At 50.9% G+C, this 22,880-nt stretch overlaps 1 protein-coding gene across 1 annotated transcript in view; it reads left to right on the forward strand.

The window, feature by feature from the left end:
• LOC311240737 (galactose-1-phosphate uridylyltransferase-like) overlaps positions 1 to 22,880 on the forward strand; it is a gene marked incomplete at both ends in the record, with an annotated part of 127,964 nt that overhangs the window by 60,209 nt on the left and 44,875 nt on the right. The gene's annotated exons all lie outside the window — the stretch shown is intronic.

Genomic DNA, 22,880 nt, shown 5'->3' on the forward strand with positions numbered 1-22,880 from the left:
ACTAAAACAAGACGAGACAAAATAATTATAACTTTTCTTAATGCCATCGTACCCAGTAGAGTAGTGTGACAGGGAGCTCTGTGTTATTAGCATTAGATGGAGCTATTTGAAAAGCTAGTTTTAGCTTAACGTTACCTTGGCTAAAGTTGGGACTATTCATAATCCAGCTGCAGACCTGCAAGCAAAGTACAGCAAGTTGGCAAAGGAGTATTCCAAGGTAAATCACTTTTTCACCAGTAACGTTACATTGTTTGTATTTCCATCTAGCTCGCGTTAGCTAGTGGCTAACCTAGCTCACGGTAATGTGGCTAACTGATCGACCTCTCGCACACAATTAATGAAATTAGTGACAATGTTTAGCTTTTAGTGTCAAATGATAAGAGTCTGAGGCGGAGTCTCAAGTCCGTGTGGAACCAATGTGCCAACAACCTTTCCGTGGGTGAAGCATAGTTGAGCATATAACTTTTAATGATACTAATACTAATCTATACAATCACCTGTTGTTGAATAAATACCATTACTTTCTAGTTATTACTAAAAAACAGTATATATAAAACAGTAGCCGTAAAAAAGAAAAGAAAAAAAAGTTTTATAATTTATATAATATATATATATATAATTTTTTGTACATTAACTAAAAATAGACAAAAATGTCATCCGTTTTCGTCTACAAAATCTAGACTAAAACAAAAAAGACAAAATTGAGACAAAAACTGACTAAGACTAAAATGCTCAGACATTTAGTTGCCAAAAACGAAAAATAAATGAAGATGACTAAATATGATGCAAATGAAAAAGGAGCACTTGACACATGACTAAGACTAAAACTAAAATGAAAATAGCTGCCAAAATTAACACTGCGTGAGATAAAGCTTGGTAAAGAACTGCGGCCGAAAGTGTGTATGAATGTAGAATTTCCGGTGTATGGAAGCTGCCTCCGAACGGACCAAACTTTTCCTGAATCCTGTCTGCAAACAAGCTAGAACGTCCCGGGCATGTAGTAAATTCTTCAGGCAAAGCCGTTGCAGTGGCTTAAACGAGGAAATATTGTGCACTTCACACGTTTCTATCATTATTTTGTCGAAACCGGAAAGCCTGTAGCCGGTACTTCCTGTACTTCCGTTTACACACTTTTGGAGGCATATCTTTACCAGCCTAGACACGACTGACATTCCTATCTCAATCACCACCCTCTTTTCTTGATCCTCCAATCACATCGGTTGCTTCCCTCGGACAAACTTTGTGTGACAGATGTGATTGGAGGAATGGGTTGAATGTTGTTACGATTCCTGGAACGTTTCGTTGGCATGTCGGTGGTAGAGATGAGTAGAACCCGGAATGCAGACTTAACACGAGGAGAGGTAGTGGAGGATGAAATAGATGAAGCACGAGTCGTGGATGAAAGTAATAAGCACTTTACTTTAACGTGGCAAACAATACAAAACTGACTCACTGATAAGAACGGAGAAACAAAAGGTTGACAGCACACAGGATGAGGGTAACATGAACAATGATCCAGCACAGGAAGGCAGGACAGACAACACTAATATACACAGACTAATTGACACATGAGGGTGATTGGGAACAAGACACAGCTGCGTGGAAAAGACTGAAACAGCCTGGGGTAACATACTGAAACATGAGGAGACTAAATAACACATAGATACAGACACAGGGGAGACATCACTAGACTAGACAATGGGGCACAACACAGACATCAGATACACAGACAACAGATTAGTGAGTATGACAGAGACCAAATTAATAAACATAGACAGGCACAAATGCAATAGGGTATTGTTCATGAGTGGTGTTGAAAGTCCGATGGCCGGTCCAATAGGACCGGCGGGGTGACATAATGTAATATGAATTATAATTACCTAGTGGTTGGTTGTATATACTTAATTATGACACATTTTAAACAAGTAGTTGTATATCTGAATGGATTGCACCTGGTCAACTGGAAGGTACTGTATTATTCCAAGGAAGGTTACAGTTGGATAGTGATTTAGAGGAATCTCCCTAATAAGATAAGATAAGATATTCCTTTATTGATCCCCTTGGGGGCATTAAGGCATCATAGCAGAATGGGGGAGGGGTGGTACAGGTAGTAAAAAAGCAGTGCAAACAATATGGATATGTGCATATGGGCAACAAGGTGCGAGATGAGGGTATGTATGCCCTCTCAGTTATATTTGCCCTACAATAAATAGTTACAATATATGATCTAATAATCTAAATCTAATATATAATCTAAAAATAATAATAATATAAATATCTGATACCATGAACCATGGCAGTTTATTTTTTGCATTTTTGACACGTAGCAAGACGTTAGATCTCTCTAATAGTGAAACATGTATTCTATCTTAGAACCCCGTCCCCCAGTGACTCCAAATGACTCTACGTGTTGACCCCCACTGAAGGTAATTGATGGAGTCAGCACTATTAACACCCCATCCTGACACCACATCACCCCCTGGCCTCCCTCTGGACCAATTACACACTCATTACCATCCTCACCTGCACAACCTCTCACCCCCTGACAACCTCTTGGGTCCCTCACATCTACAGAGCCCCCCCCCCCCCCCACACAGGGCAGCCTCCAAGGTCTGGACCTCACCCCACCCAGAGACGTTAGAGACTCACCATATGTCTCCATGTTCTACTCCAGAACCACTTATTCACCTGTACCTGCTGCTATTAATAGCAGTAGTAGTAGTAGTAGTATTAATAATAATAATAATAATAATAATAATAATAATAATAATAATAATAATAATAATAATAATAATAATAATATTTAATAATAATAATAATAATAATAATAATAATAATAATAATAATAATAATAATAATAATAATAATAGTAGTGTAAACAAGGCAAAGAAAGAAATCAATCAATCATAGTAGTAGTAGTAGTAGTAGTAGTAGTAGTAGTAGTAGTAGTAGTAGTAGTAGTAGTAGTAGTAGTAGTAGTAGTAGTAGTAGTAGTAATAGTAGTAGTAGTATCAGTGTTAATTTTGTCAGCTAAAGTATTTAAGTTTTTTTTTATTGCTAATTAAAATTAAATACATTTATTTATTATTTAAATGCCTTTATTTCATATTCGACGCAGACGGTAGGCTATATATAGCTAATTTTGTTATTAATCTTATTAAACTCACCTCCGGTTTTGGGGATATTAGCCTCCGGATTCTATTGCCCCCTTCCCTCTGGACAGTGTCCCGGCGATACTCCCTGTGTATTCTGTTATTATAACAAACCGACCCTCTGATTGATTCAGTTCTCAATAATAGTCGGGCCAGACTTGCTGAAGAGGCGCTCCTCTGAACAACTATACGTGACGTCCCCCTCTCCTCCATGGGTGATGGCGAAGCTCCTGTCAGTGGCAGATCCTGCATTCTACCTTTTGGGGATCATCTGAAACGGATCTCAGCCACGTATACTTCTTGTCCCAGTCTCTGTTATATGAGCAAAGTCTCTTTTTTTTGCCTCCATTTCCTTGTTTTTTCTTAGCTAGCTAAACAACTTGTATCAGTAATATTGGCGGTCTTTCTTCTGACTACTCGAGTGACTGACGTCACACACACAGCTGCCCCGGCCTCGCTCGGACAGGTGACAGGCAGCGCGACTCGCGAGACTCGAGTGAGCTGCTCGGCAGCCTCGGCTGGAGATGCATCCAGCTGCAGGACCACAGCACCGACCCTCTCAGGACCGCGACACTTTGCGGACCCACACTCTCCAGACCCTCGCTCCCATTGGCTGATTTGGGTCACGTGACCGTCCCACTCCAATTCAGCCATTGGGTCGTTGATAATTCTGCGGGCCTTACTGACACACCAAACCAAACAAATAATTTCTAGTTGTAAACAGTGCTCCAGTGATCCAGTTTTCCTCTTATAACACTTTATATATGCAATACTAAGGATTATCATACTTTATTTTTGATATATTTATTCATATTCACAAATGAGTCCCTCAGAGTGACTCCGTTTCATGTTTTCAGGGAAATAATGTTTACAAACGTTATTATTAGTGCTGTCAGGCGATTAATTTTTTTTATCTAATTAATTACAGGATTTGTAATTAATTAATATAATTAATCACATTTTAATCGCATAACCATTTTAGGCCTGATATTCTATATCAGGGAGGGGCAACTGGCGGCCTGCGGGCCGCATGCGGCCCTCACCGACGTTCCATGCGGCCCCAGGCCAATATAAAAAAAATAAATAAAAATTATAATATTTTTTATTTTTTTTATTTTTTTATTTTTTTTATTTTTTTGTATTGTATTCGACTAAGAAGAGTTGGTAGTCGACTATGGCTCCTTTCGATCGATTAGTCGACTATTTGACTAATAGGGGTCAGCCCTAGTGTGGACATATGAAACGCTGTTGAAAGTGCCGTGCAGCAATATGGGGGGTTTGATAAACTGTCGGCTGTTGTTACCGATGGAGCACCCGCAGCTTATAGCTTATCCGCAACAGTAAGTGACTTCCGGGGTACAGTAGGCCTGATTGGCCCCGACAGGCACGTGACGCGCAACTTTCTCTGCCGCGCGGCACGCTCCGCTCCGCGGAGCGGCAGAGCTTGCGGAATGATGTAACCGTCCAAATCCGCTATGACTTTCATTCGGCGCTTCAGCTCACCTGGCAGAGCAGCGGTCCTGCGATCCTGCGGTCCGTTGTTGACGAGTTCGAATCCCATCAAATTTATTTTTTTTAACATGATTTTTTTTTTAACATGTATTCTTTCGCCGGTTAAGGTTAGGCATGGTTAAGGTTAGGCATGGTTAAGGTTAAGGTTAAGGTTAGGCATTGTTTCGGAGTTGGTTAAGGTTAGAACGGTTAAGTTTAGGCGCTGTTAAGGAGCTGGTTAAGGTTAGAGTTTGTGTTAGAGAATGGCAATAGACAGCCTATTTCCGCGCGACAGCTCTCAGCAGCCTCGTTGCGCGTACTGAGTTTGCCGCGTCACGTGCCTGTCGGGGCCAATCAGGCCTACCCCGGAAGTCACTTACTGTTGCGGAACAGTTACAGGCGCACCGGCAATGAAAGGAAAACGCACAGGATTCGCCGGGCTTCTAAGGCAGAGTGGCGTTGAGTGTCCAATGCTGCACTGCATTATACATCAGGTAAGTTCGCTAACATAATTTCCATCTATTGTGCGTCACTATAATGACCAATGCGAGTCGAGTGTAGTCAAATTATATGCGAGAGTCGTTAAAAATCGTTTTTCTTTTTTTTAATCTGATATAGGAGGCTCTCTGTGCCAAGAAGCTTGACTACTACAGCCATGTTATGGATTTGGTTACCAAGGTTACCAATCTAATTCGTGGAGGCAACAGGTCACTAAACCATAGAAAGTTTGTCTCCTTTTTGGAAGAGATGGACACTGATTATGGCGACTTGCAGCTACACACAGAAATCCGATGGCTGAGCCGTCGGAAAGTACAGGAGCGACATTGAAACACTGCAAATGCAATTCAATGATCGGTTTGAAGATTTCAACGGCATGCAGTCAAGGATAGCGCTGTTTGCCGGCCCCCTCACCGCTACGGTGTCAGAGCAGCCCCCACCGTTGCAGCTTGAACTGTGCGAGCTACAGTCAGATCCTTTTTTTCAAGCAAAGATAAATGAGAGGGGAATTTCGTTTTGGAAACTGCTACCTGAGCCCCGCTTCCCACTCCTCAGGGACTTTGCCCTCTCTATGGCCAGTATGTTTGGGAGCACATACATATGTGAGAGCAATTTCTCAAACATGAAGCACATCAAGTCAAAGTAGAGAAACAGGCTGTCGGATGAAACATTATTTCATCTGATGCAGATTGCATGCACAAACATTGAAGTTGACATTCCTGCTATTGTGCGCTAAATGGAGAGACCACAAGTGTCTCATTAAAGACAGGGGGGAGGAGGAGATGATGAAGAGGTGTAGAGGGGGGGAAGGAGATGATGAAGAGGTGTATAGAGGGGGGACGAGATGATGAAGAGATGTAGAGAGGGGGGGGAGATGATGGAGAGGTGTAGAGAGGGGACCATTATTATTATTATTATTATTATTATTATTATTATTATTATTATTATTATTATTATTATTATTATTATTATTATTATTATTATTATTATTATTATTATTATTATTATTATTATTATTATTATTATTATTATTATAACCATTATTGACCCACTGTGGGGCGAGGGTGAATGTCATGCCAGTTTGATAAAGGGTCAATGGGAGGCATGTAGTATTGCACTTTACTTTACTTGCACTTTACTTGTTTACTTTTGTAGTGTTCAGATAACACTAATAACACAAACACAAAGCAGCATTCCTGCTGCATTTCACTACAACAGTAAATCAAAAGTGCAATAATAAATGATTTTGTTAAATGTATACACTTTTATCCTGCTACTAAACAAAACATTCCTGAGTGCTTCATATCCATAACATGCATTTCAGTGTTATAATGTTTTGTTTAGTAGCAGGATAAAAGTTTATACATTTAACAAAATCATTTATTATTGCACTTTTGATTTACTGTTGTAGTGAAATGCAGCAGGAATGCTGCTTTGTGTTTGTTGAGCAGTGGGCTTTAAGTTCATACATTTATTTTATTAGAAGCCTTAATTATAATTGATAATTTTTGTATATATTTGGGGTTACACAGCAATACTTTTAAATTCAGCTGTTTATAAATTCATAAAGTTGAAATTGCATTACTAAATGCATTTGAAATGGAATAAAAACAATGTTACAACAAATTATAATTGTTTATATACCTTGTGACTATTAGGGCTATTTGAGTGATGGGGTACTACTGGCGGGACTGCCGATAAACAATGCGGCCCCCCAGATTGATTGTGGACATTTTGTGGCCCTCACCATATACAAAGTTGCCCACCCCTGTTCTATATCATATAATCATATTTCAAATAGCATGTGTCCGAATGGCAGGATTCAGTACTGTATCAAAACCTTCTGTTTAATCATCTTCCATTTATTCATTTGCTTAGATTTTTCAGGTCTGGTCAATTTTTGAGTTGATATTCTCATTTGGTTCATTACAATTTACTCAAGCCTAGTAACATACACAGTATTTCTGACACTGGGAATACATTCCCTGAGATCCATAGATGTCCCTAGAATCAGATACCAGAACATGCAAATGGACCATAAAAAAAAGCCACAGCCGGTTTAGAGTGGAGTGCAACTTGCCCGAAATCCACCAGGTGGCGGTATTGAGGCGTTGAAATATAAGACAGAGTCCAGCTGGCTCCTGGAGCCTTCCTGGATGAATTATGAATGTCAATAGTGAATAAAGGAAATAACGATCATAAAAACGAGTAAACTCGTTGTTGGCGTTATTAGATTAGCGGGCAATAACGAGTAAACTCGTTTTTGGCACAGGATGTGTTAAAGACAGTAGAGGTTGAATACTTTATTATCTAAAGATAGTAAGTTAGAGTGTTGTGTTCATTCCTAGTTAAAGACAGTAGAGGTTGAGTACTTTATTATATAAAGATGGTGAGTTAGAGTGTTGTGTTCATTCATAGTTAAAGACAGTAGAAGTTGAGTACTTTATTATCTAAAGATGGTAAGTTAGAGTGTTGTGTTCATTCCTAGTTAAAGACAGTAAAGGTTGAGTACTTTATTATCTAAAGATGGTAAGTTAGAGCGTTGTGTGCATTCATAGTTAAAGACAGTAGAGCTTGAATATTTTCTTCTGATATATTATTCACACTTCAAATGATTTGGATTGACTTTACAACTGCAAATACACGGGCTGTGCAAAACATTTCAAAATGGAGTTATTATGGTTCTTCGTCACAATGGTTCTTGAACCTAACAATATTATAGGAATGATATATGTGATTTCTATTTTAGGGTGGATTTTCCCTTGAATGTTTTGGACTCAGAATCCATATCTGCAGTGATTTGTGGTAACGGTGGATTCCTAATGGTGCCGCGTTGAAAGCTTGAAGGCACAGATATTGAACGTATAGCTTTATGTTCAGAGTTAGACACATTCGTGTTTATATTTTAAACGGTATGAGTGCAGACTTCACTGTGACTGCGGTCCATCTGGCTGTGGGCCCAGCAGATATTATGTTAAAAGTATCCAACGTTTAGAGAATGCAATATGTAATCGATTATCATGCCAACATAACTTTTGAGTAGCCTCTATGTGAGTAGCCATTATGTTACACTTTAAATCACATCCTTAAATCACACATACATACACACACACACACACACACACATGGACACACACGCACACACACACACGCACATGCACACACACACACACACACACACACACACACACACACACACACACACACACACACACACACACACACACACACACACACACACACACACACACACACACACACACACGCATGCAGTCAGGTCCATAAATATTTGGACGTCAACACAATTTGTATTTCAAATTGTTGGCTCTGTACACCACCACAACGGATTTGAAATGAAACAATCACGATGTAATGTGCTTTAAGTGCAGACTTTCAGCTTTAATTTGAGGGTATTTACATCCAAATCAGGTGAAAGGTGTATGAATTAAATATTTGCCTCCCCCTTTTTTAAAGGCATCACAATTAATTGGACAATTGGCTGCTGAGCTGGTCCATGGCCAGGTGTGTGTTATCCCCTTATTATTCATTTACAAGGAGCAGATAAACGGTCTAGAGGGCATTTCAAGTGTGGCATCGCATTGGGAATCTGTTGCTGGCAACTCTCAACATGGAGTCCAAAGAGCAGTCACTATCAGTGAAGCAAACCATCATTAGGCTGAATAATCTAAACAAACCCACCAGAGAGATAGAATAGAAGACACATTAGGTGTGGCCAAATCAACAGTTTGGTACACTATTAACCACTTAAGGATTGGGCAAAAATGCGTCTAGTTTTTAGTTTTTTTTTGACAATTGCATACCCAAAGTCATTTGTGATGTATTATACTTTATACTTATAGCACATGCATAAGGCTGGTGTCTTTTGAAAGGTAACATTGTGAAGTGTCTTACACAATAAAGAATTTTTTTTAGTGCTAATGAAATAGAGTAACAGAGGTTTGAGTACAAGTAGAGTACAAAGTGTGTTGTACTCACATTTCTCTTTACTGGTGGCCAGAGGCCTTTTTTAAGTTCCAGCTGAGAGGTAGGAGCTGGAAAACATAACGGTCCCATAGCCTGAAGTATTATGTAGTACAGGTCCAAAGTTTATAAAAATCCCATCGAAAATTAAGGTTTTTGTAATGTGTGTACCGCATGATTCTGTATGATCATCCAAAATGGCCGTCTGCTCCCATTCATTCAGAGGCTCTCGTCAAAACAATGGACTTCTTCGTCTTCTTGTGTCACCTTCCCCCACTGTCAGCGCCCGTCTGGGATCGCTTTAGGAGCAGACGCTCCTTGGGTACAATGGTGGTCAATAATGTTCGCCCTCAGCAGTGACTGGTCAGTTCAGGACCGTTCACAACCGGATGTAAACCATTGGTGAACCTCAACAACAGGAAGACCAGATTAGAGTTAGCCAAAACAAATAAAAAATACAAAAGAAAAGCCTGTACAGTTCTGGAACAACATCCTATGGACAGATGAGGCAAAGATCGACTTGCACCATAATGATGGGATGAATTCTGAAGTGTAATTATTGTATGTGGCATTGGGGGGGGGAAACGTTTGGGGCAACACACACAGTGACACAGACACCATATTTATTGTCCATCGGGAGAGATAAGAGGGTTAGATGGGTGTATACACCCACACACTTACCTTCCGCATAACACTTTTAATAATCTCTCTCTCTCCATCTATCTCTGTCTATCTCTCTGTCTAGCTCTCTCTATATTCCTCTCTCTCTGTTGAAGAGGTGGTTTTGAGGAGTTTTTTGAATGAGTCCAGAATTGGGGTGTTGCAGAGTTCTGCAGGGAGGGAGTTCCAGAGGGTGGGAGCTGCCACACTGAAAGCTCTGTCCCCGAACGTCCGCAGTCTGGTTCGGGGAATGGAGAGCTGACCAGTGTCTGTGGATCGCAGGGACCGTGACTGAGTGTGAGGGTGGAGGAGGTCAGTGAGGTACTGAGTGTGGGGGTGGAGGAGGTCAGTGAGGTACTGAGTGTGGGGGTGGATGAGGTCAGTGAGGTACTGAGTGTGGGGGTGGAGGAGGTCAGTGAGGTACTGAGTGTAGGGGTGGAGGAGGTCAGTGAGGTACTGAGTGTGGGGGTGGAGGAGGTCAGTGAGGTACTGAGGTGTGGGGGTGGAGGAGGTCAGTGAGGTACTGAGTGTGGGGGTGGAGGAGGTCAGTGAGTTACTGAGTGTGGAGGAGGTCAGTGAGGTACTGAGTGTGGGGGTGGAGGAGGTCAGTGAGGTACTGAGTGTGGGGGTGGAGGAGGTCAGTGAGGTACTGAGGTGTGGGGGTGGAGGAGGTCAGTGAGGTACTGAGGGAGGATGAGGTCAGTGAGGTACTGAGGGTGAGGGTGGAGGAGGTCAGTGAGGTACTGAGTGTGGGGGTGGAAGAGGTCAGTGAGGTACTGAGTGTGGGGGTGGAGGAGGTCAGTGAGGTACTGAGGGTGGGGGTGGAGGAGGTCAGTGAGGTACTGAGGTGTGGGGGTGGAGGAGGTCAGTGAGGTACTGAGGGTGGAGGTGGAGGAGGTCAGTGAGGTACTGAGGGTGGAGGAGGTCAGTGAGGTACTGAGTGTGGGGGTGGAGGAGGTCAGTGAGGTACTGAGTGTGGGGGTGGAGGAGGTCAGTGAGGTACTGAGGGTGGATGAGGTCAGTGAGGTACTGAGGGTGGGGGTGGAGGAGGTCAGTGAGGTACTGAGTGTGGGGGTGGAGGAGGTCAGTGAGGTACTGAGTGTGGGGGTGGAGGAGGTCAGTGAGGTACTGAGGGTGGAGGAGGTCAGTGAGGTACTGAGTGTGGGGGTGGAGGAGGTCAGTGAGGTACTGAGTGTGGGGGTGGAGGAGGTCAGTGAGGTACTGAGTGTGGGGGTGGAGGAGGTCAGTGAGGTACTGAGTGTGGGGGTGGAGGAGGTCAGTGAGGTACTGAGGGGGTGGAGGAGGTCAGTGAGGTACTGAGGTGCTGAGGGTGGAGGAGGTCAGTGAGGTACTGAGGGTGGAGGAGGTCAGTGAGGTACTGAGGTGCTGAGGGTGGAGGAGGTCAGTGAGGTACTGAGTGTGGGGGTGGAGGAGGTCAGTGAGGTACTGAGTGTGGGGGTGGAGGAGGTCAGTGAGGTACTGAGTGTGGGGGTGGAGGAGGTCAGTGAGGTACTGAGTGAGGGGGTGGAGGAGGTCAGTGAGGTACTGAGGGTGGAGGAGGTCAGTGAGGTACTGAGTGTGGGGGTGGAGGAGGTCAGTGAGGTACTGAGTGTGGGGGTGGAGGAGGTCAGTGAGGTACTGAGTGTGGGGGTGGAGGAGGTCAGTGAGGTACTGAGTGTGGGGGTGGAGGAGGTCAGTGAGGTACTGAGGGGGTGGAGGAGGTCAGTGAGGTACTGAGTGTGGGGGTGGAGGAGGTCAGTGAGGTACTGAGTGTGGGGGTGGAGGAGGTCAGTGAGGTACTGAGGTGTGGGGGTGGAGGAGGTCAGTGAGGTACTGAGTGTGGGGGTGGAGGAGGTCAGTGAGGTACTGAGTGTGGGGGTGGAGGAGGTCAGTGGGGTACTGAGGGTGGGGGTGGAGGAGGTCAGTGAGGTACTGAGTGTGGGGGTGGAGGAGGTCAGTGAGGTACTGAGGGTGGAGGAGGTCAGTGAGGTACTGAGGGTGGAGGAGGTCAGTGAGGTACTGAGTGTGGGGGTGGAGGAGGTCAGTGGGGTACTGAGTGTGGGGGTGGAGGAGGTCAGTGAGGTACTGAGTGTGGGGGTGGAGGAGGTCAGTGAGGTACTGAGGTGCTGAGGGTGGAGGAGGTCAGTGAGGTACTGAGGGTGGGGGTGGAGGAGGTCAGTGAGGTACTGATGTGTGGGGGTGGATGAGGTCAGTGAGGTACTGAGGTGTGGGGGTGGAGGAGGTCAGTGAGGTACTGAGTGTGGGGGTGGAGGAGGTCAGTGAGGTACTGAGTGTGGGGGTGGATGAGGTCAGTGAGGTACTGAGTGTGGGGGTGGAGGAGGTCAGTGAGGTACTGAGGGTGGGGGTGGAGGAGGTCAGTGAGGTACTGAGTGTGGGGGTGGAGGAGGTCAGTGAGGTACTGAGGTGTGGGGGTGGAGGAGGTCAGTGAGGTACTGAGTGTGGGGGTGGAGGAGGTCAGTGAGGTACTGAGGGTGGAGGAGGTCAGTGAGGTACTGAGGGTGGAGGAGGTCAGTGAGGTACTGCGTGTGGGGGTGGAGGAGGTCAGTGAGGTACTGAGTGTGGGGGTGGAGGAGGTCAGTGAGGTACTGAGGTGCTGAGGGTGGAGGAGGTCAGTGAGGTACTGAGTGTGGGGGTGGAGGAGGTCAGTGAGGTACTGAGTGTGGGGGTGGAGGAGGTCAGTGAGGTACTGAGGTGTGGGTGGAGGAGGTCAGTGAGGTACTGAGTGTGGGGGTGGAGGAGGTCAGTGAGGTACTGAGTGTGGGGGTGGAGGAGGTCAGTGAGGTACTGATGGGGTGGGGGTGGAGGAGGTCAGTGAGGTACTGAGGGTGGGTGTGGAGGAGGTCAGTGAGGTACTGAGGGTGGGTGTGGAGGAGGTCAGTGAGGTACTGAGTGTGGGGGTGGAGGAGGTCAGTGAGGTGCTGATTGTGGGGGTGCAGGAGGAGGTCAGTGAGGTACTGAGTGTAGGGGTGGAGGAGGTCAGTGAGGTACTGATGGGGTGGGGGTGGAGGAGGTCAGTGAGGTACTGAGGGTGGGTGTGGAGGAGGTCAGTGAGGTACTGAGTGTGGGGGTGGAGGAGGTCAGTGAGGTGCTGATTGTGGGGGTGCAGGAGGAGGTCAGTGAGTCACTGAGGTGTGGGGGTGGAGGAGGTCAGTGAGGTACTGAGTGTGGGGGTGGAGGAGGTCAGTGAGGTACTGAGTGTGGGGGTGGAGGAGGTCAGTGAGGTACTGAGTGTGGGGGTGGAGGAGGTCAGTGAGGTACTGAGTGTGGGGGTGGAGGAGGTCAGTGATGTACTGAGGTGTGGGGGTGGAGGAGGTCAGTGAGGTACTGAGTGTGGAGGAGGTCAGTGAGGTACTGAGGTGTGGGGGTGGAGGAGGTCAGTGAGGTACTGAGTGTGGAGGAGGTCAGTGAGGTACTGAGTGTGGGGGTGGAGGAGATCAGTGAGGTACTGAGTGTGGGGGTGGAGGAGGTCAGTGAGGTACTGAGTGTGGGGGTGGAGGAGGTCAGTGAGGTACTGAGTGTGGGGGTGGATGAGGTCAGTGAGGTACTGAGTGTGGGGGTGGAGGAGGTCAGTGAGGTACTGAGTGTGGGGGTGGAGGAGGTCAGTGAGGTACTGAGGTGTGGGTGGAGGAGGTCAGTGAGGTACTGAGTGTGGGGGTGGAGGAGGTCAGTGAGGTACTGAGTGTGGGGGTGGAGGAGGTCAGTGAGGTACTGAGGGTGGGGCTGGAGGAGGTCAGTGAGGTACTGAGGGTGGAGGAGGTCAGTGAGGTACTGATGTGTGGGGGTGGAGGAGGTCAGTGAGGTACTGAGTGTGGAGGAGGTCAGTGAGGTACTGATGTGTGGGGGTGGAGGAGGTCAGTGAGGTACTGATGTGTGGGGGTGGAGGAGGTCAGTGAGGTACTGAGTGTGGGGGTGGAGGAGGTCAGTGAGGTACTGAGGTGTGGGTGGATGAGGTCAGTGAGGTACTGAGTGTGGAGGAGGTCAGTGAGGTACTGAGGGTGGAGGAGGTCAGTGAGGTACTGATGGTGGAGGAGGTCAGTGATGTACTGAGTGTGGGGGTGGAGGAGGTCAGTGAGGTACTGAGGTGTGAGGGTGGAGGAGGTCAGTGAGGTACTGAGTGTGGGGGTGGATGAGGAGGTCAGTGAGGTACTGAGGGTGGAGGAGGTCAGTGAGGTACTGAGGGTGGAGGAGGTCAGTGAGGTACTGAGTGTGTGGGTGGAGGAGGTCAGTGAGGTACTGAGGTGTGGGGGTGGAGGAGGTCAGTGAGGTACTGATGTGCTGAGGGTGGAGGAGGTCAGTGAGGTACTGAGTGTGGGGGTGGAGGAGGTCAGTGAGGTACTGAGTGTGGGGGTGGAGGAGGTCAGTGATGTACTGAGTGTGTGGGTGGAGGAGGTCAGTGAGGTACTGAGTGAGGGGGTGGAGGAGGTCAGTGAGGTACTGAGTGTGGGGGTGGAGGAGGTCAGTGAGGTACTGAGGTGCTGAGGGTGGAGGAGGTCAGTGAGGTACTGAGGTGTGGGTGGAGGAGGTCAGTGAGGTACTGAGGTGCTGAGGGTGGAGGAGGTCAGTGAGGTACTGAGGTGTGGGTGGATGAGGTCAGTGAGGTACTGAGGTGTGGGTGGAGGAGGTCAGTGAGGTACTGAGGTGTGGGTGGAGGAGGTCAGTGAGGTACTGAGTGTGGGGGTGGAGGAGGTCAGTGAGGTACTGAGTGTGGGGGTGGAGGAGGTCAGTGAGGTACTGAGTGTGGAGAAGGTCAGTGAGGTACTGAGTGTGGAGGTGGAGGAGGTCAGTGAGGTACTGATGTGTGGGGGTGGAGGAGGTCAGTGAGGTACTGAGGTGTGGGGGTGGAGGAGGTCAGTGAGGTACTGAGTGTGGGGGTGGATGAGGTCAGTGAGGTACTGAGGTGTGGGGGTGGAGGAGGTCAGTGAGGTACTGAGTGTGGGGGTGGAGGAGGTCAGTGAGGTACTGAGTGTGGGGGTGGAGGAGGTCAGTGAGGTACTGAGGGTGGAGGAGGTCAGTGAGGTACTGAGTGTGGGGGTGGAGGAGGTCAGTGAGGTACTGAGGGTGGAGGAGGTCAGTGAGGTACTGAGGGTGGAGGAGGTCAGTGAGGTACTGAGGGTGGAGGAGGTCAGTGAGGTACTGATGGTGGAGGAGGTCAGTGAGGTACTGAGTCTGGGGGTGGAGGAGGTCAGTGAGGTACTGAGTGTGGGGGTGCAGGAGGAGGTCAGTGAGGTACTGAGTGAGGGGGTGGAGGAGGTCAGTGAGGTACTGAGTGTGGGGGTGGAGGAGGTCAGTGAGGTACTGAGGGTGGGGGTGGAGGAGGTCAGTGAGGTACTGAGTGTGGGGGTGGAGGAGGTCAGTGAGGTACTGAGTGTGGGGGTGGAGGAGGTCAGTGAGGTACTGAGTGTGGGGGTGGAGGAGGTCAGTGATGTACTGAGTGTGGGGGTGGAGGAGGTCAGTGAGGTACTGAGGGTGGAGGAGGTCAGTGAGGTACTGAGGGTGGAGGAGGTCAGTGAGGTACTGAGGGTGGATGAGGTCAGTGAGGTACTGAGTGTGGGGGTGGAGGAGGTCAGTGAGGTACTGAGTGTGGGGGTGGAGGAGGTCAGTGAGGTACTGAGGTGTGGGGGTGGAGGAGGTCAGTGAGGTACTGAGTGTGGGGGTGGAGGAGGTCAGTGAGGTACTGAGTGTGGGGGTGGATGAGGTCAGTGAGGTACTGAGTGTGGGGGTGGAGGAGGTCAGTGAGGTACTGAGTGTGGGGGTGGAGGAGGTAAGTGAGGTACTGAGTGTGGGGGTGGAGGAGGTCAGTGAGGTACTGAGGTGTGGGTGGAGGAGGTCAGTGAGGTACTGAGTGTGGGGGTGGAGGAGGTCAGTGAGGTACTGAGTGTGGGGGTGGAGGAGGTCAGTGAGGTACTGAGGTGTGGGTGGAGGAGGTCAGTGAGGTACTGAGTGTGGGGGTGGAGGAGGTCAGTGAGGTACTGAGGGTGGGGGTGGAGGAGGTCAGTGAGGTACTGAGTGTGGGGGTGGAGGAGGTCAGTGAGGTACTGAGTGTGGGGGTGGAGGAGGTCAGTGAGGTACTGAGTGTGGGGGTGGAGGAGGTCAGTGAGGTACTGAGTGTGGGGGTGGAGGAGGTCAGTGAGGTACTGAGTGTGGGGGTGGAGGAGGTCAGTGAGGTACTGAGGTGTGGGTGGAGGAGGTCAGTGAGGTACTGAGTGTGGAGGAGGTCAGTGAGGTACTGAGGGTGGAGGAGGTCAGTGAGGTACTGAGTGTGGGGGTGGAGGAGGTCAGTGAGGTACTGAGGTGTGGGGGTGGAGGAGGTCAGTGAGGTACTGAGGTGTGGGGGTGGAGGAGGTCAGTGAGGTACTGAGTGTGGGGGTGGAGGAGGTCAGTGAGGTACTGAGTGTGGAGGAGGTCAGTGAGGTACTGAGTGTGGGGGTGGAGGAGGTCAGTGAGGTACTGAGTGTGGGGGTGGAGGAGGTCAGTGAGGTACTGAGTGTGGAGGAGGTCAGTGAGGTACTGAGTGTGGGGGTGGAGGAGGTCAGTGAGGTACTGAGTGTGGGGGTGGAGGAGGTCAGTGAGGTACTGAGTGTGGGGGTGGAGGAGGTCAGTGAGGTACTGAGGGTGGAGGATGTCAGTGAGGTACTGAGGGTGGATGAGGTCAGTGAGGTACTGAGTGTGGGGGTGGAGGAGGTCAGTGAGGTACTGAGTGTGGGGGTGGAGGAGGTCAGTGAGGTACTGAGGTGTGGGGGTGGAGGAGGTCAGTGAGGTACTGAGTGTGGGGGTGGAGGAGGTCAGTGAGGTACTGAGTGTGGGGGTGGAGGATGTCAGTGAGGTACTGAGTGTGGGGGTGGAGGAGGTCAGTGAGGTACTGAGTGTGGGGGTGGAGGAGGTCAGTGAGGTACTGAGTGTGGGGGTGGAGGAGGTCAGTGAGGTACTGCGGGTGGGGGTGGAGGAGGTCAGTGAGGTACTGAGTGTGGGGGTGGAGGAGGTCAGTGAGGTACTGAGTGTGGGGGTGGAGGAGGTCAGTGAGGTACTGAAGTTTGGGGGTGGAGGAGGTCAGTGAGGTACTGAGTGTGGGGGTGGAGGAGGTCAGTGAGGTACTGAGTGTGGGGGTGGAGGAGGTCAGTGAGGTACTGAGTGTGGAGGAGGTCAGTGAGGTACTGAGGGTGGGGGTGGAGGAGGTCAGTGAGGTACTGAGTGTGGGGGTGGAGGAGGTCAGTGAGGTACTGAGGGTGGAGGAGGTCAGTGAGGTACTGAAGGTGGAGGAGGTCAGTGAGGTACTGAGTGTGGGGGTGGAGGAGGTCAGTGAGGTACTGAGGGTGGAGGAGGTCAGTGAGGTACTGAGGGTGGAGGAGGTCCGTGAGGTACTGAGGGTGGAAGAGGTCAGTGAGGTACTGAGTGTGGGGGTGGAGGAGGTCAGTGATGTACTGAGTGTGGGGGTGGAGGAGGTCAGTGAGGTACTGAGGTGTGGGGGTGGAGGAGGTCAGTGAGGTACTGAGTGTGGGGGTGGAGGAGGTCAGTGAGGTACTGAGTGTGGGGGTGGAGGAGGTCAGTGAGGTACTGAGTGTGGGGGTGGAGGAGGTCAGTGAGGTACTGAGTGTGGGGGTGGAGGAGGTCAGTGAGGTACTGAGGGTGGGGGTGGATGAGGTCAGTGAGGTACTGATTGTGGGGGTGGAGGAGGTCAGTGAGGTACTGAGGGTGGAGGAGGTCAGTGAGGTACTGAGGGTGGAGGAGGTCAGTGAGGTACTGAGTGTGGGGGTGGAGGAGGTCAGTGAGGTACTGAGTGTGGGGGTGGAGGAGGTCAGTGAGGTACTGAGTGTGGGGGTGGAGGAGGTCAGTGAGGTACTGAGTGTGGGGGTGGAGGAGGTCAGTGAGGTACTGAGGGTGGAGGAGGTCAGTGAGGTACTGAGGGTGGAGGAGGTCAGTGAGGTACTGAGGGTGGAGGAGGTCAGTGAGGTACTGAGGGTGGATGAGGTCAGTGAGGTACTGAGTGTGGAGGAGGTCAGTGAGGTACTGAGTGTGTAGGAGGTCAGTGAGGTACTGAGGGTGGAGGAGGTCAGTGAGGTAATGAGGGTGGAGGAGGTCAGTGAGGTACTGAGGGTGGAGGAGGTCAGTGAGGTACTGAGTGTGGGGGTGGAGGAGGTCAGTGAGGTACTGAGTGTGGGGGTGGAGGAGGTCAGTGAGGTACTGAGGGTGGAGGAGGTCAGTGAGGTACTGAGGGTGGAGGAGGTCAGTGAGGTACTGAGTGTGGGGGTGGATGAGGTCAGTGATGTACTGAGGGTGGAGGAGGTCAGTGAGGTACTGAGGGTGGATGAGGTCAGTGAGGTACTGATGGTGGAGGAGGTCAGTGAGGTACTGAGTGTGGGGGTGGAGGAGGTCAGTGAGGTACTGAGGGTGGATGAGGTCAGTGAGGTACTGAGGGTGGAGGATGTCAGTGAGGTACTGAGTGTGGGGGTGGAGGAGGTCAGTGAGGTACTGAGTGTGGGGGTGGAGGAGGTCAGTGAGGTACTGAGTGTGGGGGTGGATGAGGTCAGTGAGGTACTGATGGTGGAGGAGGTCATTGAGGTACTGAGGGTGGAGGAGGTCAGTGATGTACTGAGTGTGGGGGTGGAGGAGGTCAGTGAGGTACTGAGGGTGGAGGAGGTCATTGAGGTACTGAGGGTTGAGGAGGTCAGTGAGGTACTGAGTGTGGGGGTGGAGGAGGTCAGTGAGGTACTGAGGGTGGAGGAGGTCAGTTAGGTACTGATGGTGGAGGAGGTCAGTGAGGTACTGAGTGTGGGGGTGGAGGAGGTCAGTGAGGTACTGAGGGTGGAGGAGGTCAGTGAGGTACTGAGTGAGGGGGTGGAGGAGGTCAGTGAGGTACTGAGTGAGGGGGTGGAGGAGGTCAGTGAGGTACTGAGTGTGGGGGTGGAGGAGGTCAGTGAGGTACTGAGGGTGGAGGAGGTCAGTTAGGTACTGATGGTGGAGGAGGTCAGTGAGGTACTGAGTGTGGGGGTGGAGGAGGTCAGTGAGGTACTGAGGGTGGAGGAGGTCAGTGAGGTACTGAGTGTGGGGGTGGAGGAGGTCAGTGAGGTACTGAGTGAGGGGGTGGAGGAGGTCAGTGAGGTACTGAGTGTGGGGGTGGAGGAGGTCAGTGAGGTACTGAGTGTGGGGGTGGAGGAGGTCAGTGAGGTACTGAGTGTGGGGGTGGAGGAGGTCAGTGAGGTACTGAGTGTGGGGGTGGAGGAGGTCAGTGATGTACTGAGGGTGGAAGAGGTCAGTGAGGTACTGAGGGTGGATGAGGTCAGTGAGGTACTGAGGGTGGAGGAGGTCAGTGAGGTACTGAGGGTGGAGGAGGTCAGTGAGGTACTGAGGGTGGAGGAGGTCAGTGAGGTACTGAGTGTGGGGGTGGAGGAGGTCAGTGAGGTACTGAGTGTGGGGGTGGAGGAGGTCAGTGAGGTACTGAGGGTGGAGGAGGTCAGTGAGGTACTGAGGGTGGAGGAGGTCAGTGAGGTACTGAGTGTGGGGGTGGAGGAGGTCAGTGAGGTACTGAGGGTGGAGGAGGTCAGTGAGGTACTGAGGGTGGAGGATGTCAGTGAGGTACTGAGTGTGGGGGTGGAGGAGGTCAGTGAGGTACTGAGTGTGGGGGTGGAGGAGGTCAGTGAGGTACTGAGGTGTGGGGGTGGAGGAGGTCAGTGAGGTACTGAGTGTGGGGGTGGATGAGGTCAGTGAGGTACTGAGTGTGGGGGTGGAGGAGGTCAGTGAGGTACTGAGGGTGGAGGAGGTCATTGAGGTACTGAGGGTGGAGGAGGTCAGTGAGGTACTGAGTGTGGGGGTGGAGGAGGTCAGTGAGGTACTGAGGGTGGAGGAGGTCAGTGATGTACTGATGGTGGAGGAGGTCATTGAGGTACTGAGGGTTGAGGAGGTCAGTGAGGTACTGAGTGTGGGGGTGGAGGAGGTCAGTGAGGTACTGAGGGTGGAGGAGGTCATTGAGGTACTGAGGGTGGAGGAGGTCAGTGAGGTACTGAGTGTGGGGGTGGAGGAGGTCAGTGAGGTACTGAGGGTGGAGGAGGTCAGTGAGGTACTGAGGGTGGAGGAGGTCATTGAGGTACTGAGGGTTGAGGAGGTCAGTGAGGTACTGAGTGTGGGGGTGGAGGAGGTCAGTGAGGTACTGAGGGTGGAGGAGGTCAGTTAGGTACTGATGGTGGAGGAGGTCAGTGAGGTACTGAGTGTGGGGGTGGAGGAGGTCAGTGAGGTACTGAGGGTGGAGGAGGTCAGTGAGGTACTGAGGGTGGAGGAGGTCAGTGAGGTACTGAGTGTGGGGGTGGAGGAGGTCAGTGAGGTACTGAGTGTGGGGGTGGAGGAGGTCAGTGAGGTACTGAGTGTGGGGGTGTAGGAGGTCAGTGAGGTACTGAGTGTGGGGGTGGAGGAGGTCAGTGAGGTACTGAGTGTGGGGGTGGAGGAGGTCAGTGAGGTACTGAGGGTGGAGGAGGTCAGTGAGGTACTGAGGGTGGAGGAGGTCAGTGAGGTACTGAGGGTGGAGGAGGTCAGTGAGGTACTGAGGGTGGAGGAGGTCAGTGAGGTACTGAGTGTGGGGGTGGATGAGGTCAGTGAGGTACTGAGTGTGGGGGTGGAGGAGGTCAGTGAGGTACTGAGGGTGGAGGAGGTCAGTGAGGTACTGAGGGTGGAGGAGGTCAGTGAGGTACTGAGTGTGGGGGTGGAGGAGGTCAGTGAGGTACTGAGGGTGGAGGAGGTCAGTGAGGTACTGAGGGTGGAGGAGGTCAGTGAGGTACTGATGGTGGAGGAGGTCAGTGAGGTACTGAGTGTGGGGGTGGAGGAGGTCAGTGAGGTACTGAGGGTGGAGGAGGTCAGTGAGGTACTGAGGGTGAGGGTGGAGGATGTCAGTGAGGTACTGAGTGTGGGGGTGGAGGAGGTCAGTGAGGTACTGAGTGTGGGGGTGGAGGAGGTCAGTGAGGTACTGAGGTGTGGGGGTGGAGGAGGTCAGTGAGGTACTGAGTGTGGGGGTGGATGAGGTCAGTGAGGTACTGAGTGTGGGGGTGGAGGAGGTCAGTGAGGTACTGAGGGTGGAGGAGGTCATTGAGGTACTGAGGGTGGAGGAGGTCAGTGAGGTACTGAGTGTGGGGGTGGAGGAGGTCAGTGAGGTACTGAGGGTGGAGGAGGTCAGTGAGGTACTGAGGGTGGAGGAGGTCATTGAGGTACTGAGGGTTGAGGAGGTCAGTGAGGTACTGAGTGTGGGGGTGGAGGAGGTCAGTGAGGTACTGAGGGTGGAGGAGGTCAGTGAGGTGCTGAGGGTGGAGGAGGTCAGTGAGGTACTGAGTGTGGAGGAGGTCAGTGAGGTACTGAGGGTGGAGGAGGTCAGTGAGGTACTGAGTGTGGAGGAGGTCAGTGAGGTACTGAGGGTGGAGGAGGTCAGTGAGGTGCTGAGGGTGGAGGAGGTCAGTGAGGTACTGAGTGTGGAGGAGGTCAGTGAGGTACTGAGGGTGGAGGAGGTCAGTGATGTACTGATGGTGGAGGAGGTCAGTGAGGTACTGAGTGTGGGGGTGGAGGAGGTCAGTGAGGTACTGAGGGTGGAGGAGGTCAGTGAGGTACTGAGGGTGGAGGAGGTCAGTGAGGTACTGAGTGTGGGGGTGGAGGAGGTCAGTGAGGTACTGAGTGTGGGGGTGGAGGAGGTCAGTGAGGTACTGAGTGTGGGGGTGGAGGAGGTCAGTGAAGTACTGAGTGTGGGGGTGGAGGAGGTCAGTGAGGTACTGAGGGTGGAAGAGGTCAGTGAGGTACTGAGGGTGGAGGAGGTCAGTGAGGTACTGAGGGTGGAGGAGGTCAGTGAGGTACTGAGGGTGGAGGAGGTCAGTGAGGTACTGAGTGTGTAGGAGGTCAGTGAGGTACTGAGGGTGGAGGAGGTCAGTGAGGTACTGAGGGTGGATGAGGTCAGTGAGGTACTGAGGGTGGAGGAGGTCAGTGAGGTACTGAGTGTGGGGGTGGAGGAGGTCAGTGAGGTACTGAGGGTGGAGGAGGTCAGTGAGGTACTGAGGGTGGAGGAGGTCAGTGAGGTACTGATGGTGGAGGAGGTCAGTGAGGTACTGAGGGTGGAGGAGGTCAGTGAGGTACTGATGGTGGAGGAGGTCAGTGAGGTACTGAGTGTGGGGGTGTAGGAGGTCAGTGAGGTACTGAGGGTGGAGGAGGTCAGTGAGGTACTGAGGGTGGAGGAGGTCAGTGAGGTACTGATGGTGGAGGAGGTCAGTGAGGTACTGAGTGTGGGGGTGGAGGAGGTCAGTGAGGTACTGAGTGTGGGGGTGGATGAGGTCAGTGAGGTACTGAGTGTGGGGGTGGAGGAGGTCAGTGAGGTACTGAGGTGTGGGGGTGGAGGAGGTCAGTGAGGTACTGAGTGTGGGGGTGGAGGAGGTCAGTGAGGTACTGAGTGTGGGGGTGGAGGAGGTCAGTGAGGTACTGAGGGTGGAGGAGGTCATTGAGGTACTGAGGGTGGAGGAGGTCAGTGAGGTACTGAGGGTGGAGGAGGTCAGTGAGGTACTGAGTGTGGAGGAGGTCAGTGAGGTACTGAGGGTGGAGGAGGTCAGTGAGGTACTGAGGGTGGAGGAGGTCAGTGAGGTACTGAGGGTGGAGGAGGTCAGTGAGGTACTGAGTGTGGGGGTGGAGGAGGTCAGTGAGGTACTGAGTGTGGAGGAGGTCAGTGAGGTACTGAGGGGTGGAGGAGGTCAGTGAGGTACTGAGGGTGGAGGAGGTCAGTGAGGTACTGAGTGTGGAGGAGGTCAGTGAGGTACTGAGTGTGGGGGTGGAGGAGGTCAGTGAGGTACTGAGTGTGGGGGTGGAGGAGGTAAGTGAGGTACTGAGTGTGGGGGTGGAGGAGGTCAGTGAGGTACTGAGGTGTGGGTGGAGGAGGTCAGTGAGGTACTGAGTGTGGGGGTGGAGGAGGTCAGTGAGGTACTGAGTGTGGGGGTGGAGGAGGTCAGTGAGGTACTGAGGTGTGGGTGGAGGAGGTCAGTGAGGTACTGAGTGTGGGGGTGGAGGAGGTCAGTGAGGTACTGAGGGTGGGGGTGGAGGAGGTCAGTGAGGTACTGAGTGTGGGGGTGG

Source organism: Notolepis coatsorum (genome assembly GCF_963971535.1).
Source record: "Notolepis coatsorum genome assembly, chromosome: 14".
Classification (NCBI taxonomy): Eukaryota; Metazoa; Chordata; class Actinopteri; order Aulopiformes; family Paralepididae; genus Notolepis; species Notolepis coatsorum.